The sequence below is a fragment of the Chenopodium quinoa genome, unplaced genomic scaffold (assembly GCF_001683475.1).
Source record: "Chenopodium quinoa cultivar QQ74 unplaced genomic scaffold, ASM168347v1, whole genome shotgun sequence".
NCBI lineage: Eukaryota > Viridiplantae > Streptophyta > Magnoliopsida > Caryophyllales > Amaranthaceae > Chenopodium > Chenopodium quinoa.
The window spans coordinates 136,615-140,565 of NW_018742552.1; positions in this window are offsets into that span (position 1 = coordinate 136,615).

Here is a 3,951-nt window from a genome sequence, read left to right on the forward strand (position 1 = left end):
CGGGGTTGATGGACTTGTCGGATCATAGGCGTAGTCACACCCACCCGGCCGATAAGGGTTGTATGGTGGGGTACCAACACGTTGTGATGGGTCGATAGGACCTTCCCAATAAGCATAGGTGTTGGGGAGGGGTTGTTAGGGTCATAGGAGTCCCAATGTGGAACTGGACCCTCTTGAGGCGGGTGGTAGGGATAGTTAACATAGGGCGTTTGAACGCCCGCTTGCACAAGACTATCATAGTTCATCCTTGCGTAGTACCCCCATTGTTCAATAGAAGCCTGATTATCAAAACGAATACCATCGAGGGTACTACGCAGGGCACTCATATCAAAAGGAGAAGAGGAAGAAGAAGAAGATGTCTCACCTCCCCCACTAGGGGGGGAAAGGGATGCTCCACTTGGTAGACCGGTTGAGGGTGAGGGATTGCACCGCGGGCTTGTTTTTTCCTTAATTCATCGGGGATGAATTTTCGCGCAATCTTCCACCTTAGCGGGTTGGAAGGGTCTACCGAAGTGTGAGGAGGATCCGGGAGGACACACCATTCTTCTCCATTATCTACCAAGAGGATAAATTTGCGATTCTGGGTGGAGTAGTTGATGAAGCGTTGGTTGCGGAGAGCAACAATAGAAAGAGCATAAGGAGGGTAGCCGACGGCCTCTTCTTCTTTGTTTTGGAGCACATGGGGGAGCAAATCAATTTGGTCCTTGTAAGCTCCACCATTCAAAGAAAGGGCAATGAGGGTGATCATGCCCCCCATGTGTATCTCATCACCAAGCCGCCCATCTCGAGTGTCCAACAATCTCGAGATAAAAGTGGTGGAGCATTTGAACTTTAAACGCTGAGGATTGTTGGCCAAGAAAAGGCAAGCTACCTCATCTTTCACCATAGAGCCGAGGTTTGCCTTGAAGAATACGGCATACTGAAGGATCTGGGCAAAGTATCTCAAAGCAATATGGATGATGTTGTTGACCTTTGCGGTGTTAGTGCGAAAGATGGGCTTGGTGGAGATGCTCTGCCACCATTCTTGTTCATTATAGGGAATGCGACACATTGAGGTCATATCGGAAGGTCGATGCATCCCGGTTGCTTGCCAATGGAAGATCTCATTGAGCTCACTCTCGGTTAGGGAATGGTCTTCGTTGAACATACGAAAGTGAAGAATAATTTGAGATTCATTCCCTTCATCATCTTCTTCAATGACTTCCTTGCGGAGGGAAGCAAGGAACTCCAATGTGACGCGCTCATAGGTGTGAGCGTGGAGGTCAATGAACTCGCCCCAACCAAAGTTTTGTGCGAGCCGGACTACTTCATCCATGATGCCAAGCTTTCTTAAGGTGTTCCCGCAGAAGAACCTTGTAGATCGTATGGGACGGTCTATGAGGGTTTTATAGACATCCCAAAAGTGTTTGTTAGGAGCGATGATGCCATGATCATAGATGCCGGGTGGAGGAGGAAAATTTGACGATGAAGATTCACCCGTCCTCTTCCTCTTGGACTTGCTTTTGCCAAAAAGATGCATTGTGAATCTACAAAAATCGCCAAGAATTAACATTAGGAAGATTCAAGCCAAAAGGGGGCACAAGAAGCTCGTCGAGATTAAAAGTGTGTGCAATGAGAGTAAAAGCCATGAGTTGTGAAATAGATGTAGACGGTAGCAACAATACAATTCAAGGCATTAATGGACACTTATAAACCAAGGCATGAGCTAAAAATCCTATGGCAATCGAATGCAAATCCTAAGAAAACCTAGGCGAAATTGGGCATGACGTCCCCTAAAATTCATGAAATCCACTCAAAACTCATCGAAATCAAACCGAGAACAATGAGTAATAGACACAAAATTCCATCCAACTCAAGAATTTCTCAATCAAAATGTAGCATGAACAACCTAGTGAAAGATTAACACATTCAAGCAAACAAATTGAAATCATGAAAAACCCAAGTCATACATGCATATTCATCATGAAACAAGTTCTACTAACAACAACCAACCAATTACAACAAGGAAATCCCATTAACCACTTAAATCAAACAAGCCATGACTAACAATATCAATTATACCACATATCATACTTGAACATGTAAAACATGGTAAAACAAAGAGAAATTGAAGAAATGAGCTTGCAAAAGCTAGAATAACCATACCACAATTGATTGGAAGTAAGTAGAAATCAAGAAGTTTCAAGTCACTCAAACCCTAGAAATTGGGGAAAATTTAAGGAGATTGTAGGAATTGAGTAGTGGATGTTAATGAAGTGAGGAGAGAAAAAGATAGGAGTGATTTTTATGGAGATTTGAGGTTGAAGGAGGGGTGACTATGGAGTATTAGGGTGAGAAAGAGAAGAAAAGGGAGAGGGAGAGCCGAATGTAAGAAGTAAGAGTGAGAAAGCAGCGGCTCAAGTCTATTAAATCTGGGCAAGATCGAAAAAGGTTCGGTCGGACCTTATGAGGTTCGGTCGGACCATAATAAGTTCGACCAAACTTTTTAAAAGTTCGGTCGAACTTTTGGATTTTCTAGAAACTGCCAGAATTCAGCCTAATTTGATTTCCAGAACAGGAGCGGCCGAACTTTCTGGGGGTTCGGTCGGACCAGCATAGGTTCGACCAAACTTATGAAAAGTTCGGTCGAACTTTTTGATTTTCCAGAATTCGACAGTTTTTAGCCCATTTTGAGTTCTAGGGGAGGAGCGGCCGAACTCTTGGGTGGTTCGGTCAAACTTTTGCAAAGTTCGGCCGAACCTTGTTGCAGTTTGGTCGAACACCCCTAAATCCCTCTATCTGAAAATTTGCACAAAACTTCCCCTCAAGACACACTAAAATACAACACAATCATGCCTAAGGTATATGGAAAATGCATTCCTTTTTAAGGCAAGACAAACAAGAATACCAACACAAACCAAATACACGCAAAACCATCAATCCAAAGTTGTGAAAGAAGAAAAGAAAACATCAAGCAAATAGAATAGAGGAGGGTTAGAAACTCGGGTTGCCTCCCGGAAGCGCTTCTTTAACGTCACTAGCTTGACGTACTTCACACACTCAAGAGATGAGATTGCATTGCATTGACTCAATCAAACCAACATGAGCATCCTCATAATAAAGCTTGAGGCGATGCCCATTGACCTTGAATGACCTCGATCCATCCAAATCATTTAGCTCAACTGCTCCATGGGGGAACACCTCCTTAACGGTGAATGGACCACTCCACCTTGACATGAGCTTTCCGGGAAACAATTTCATCCTTGAATTGTAAAGCAACACCTTATCTCCAACATTGAAGGTCTTCTTTTCAATTTGCCGGTCATGCCACTCCTTTGACCGGGTTTTGTACAAGCTTGCACAATCATAAGCATCCATCCGTAGTTCCTCTAACTCATGCAAGTCTAGCCACCTTTGTTCACCCGCACTCGCCAAATCAAAGTTGATCTTTTTGATAGCCCATTGAGCACGGTGTTCAAGTTCAACCGGAAGGTGACAAGACTTACCATATACAAGCCGGTAGGGGGTAGTGCCGATGGGGGTTTTGAAAGCGGTTCTATAGGCCCAAAGGGCATCATCTAGCTTGTCCGACCAATCTTTCCTATTCCTAGCCACTGTTTTCTCAAGAATTACCTTGATTTGGCGATTGGAAACCTCCGCTTGCCCACTTGTTTGTGGGTGATAAGTCGTGCCAAAGCGTTGATGGACCCCATTCTTTCTCAGCATCTTTTGAAACACATTATGAATAAAATGAGAACCATTATCGCTAACCACTGCTCTAGGGATCCCAAACTTGGAAATATCACCTTTTTGAACATCTTCATCACTACCTTGTGGTCATTAGTTGGGGAGGCAATGGCTTCAACCCATTTAGAAACATAATCAACCGCCACAAGGATGTATTGATTTCCATTAGATGAGGGAAAAGGTCCCATGAAATCAATGCCCCACACATCAAACACCTCAAGTTCA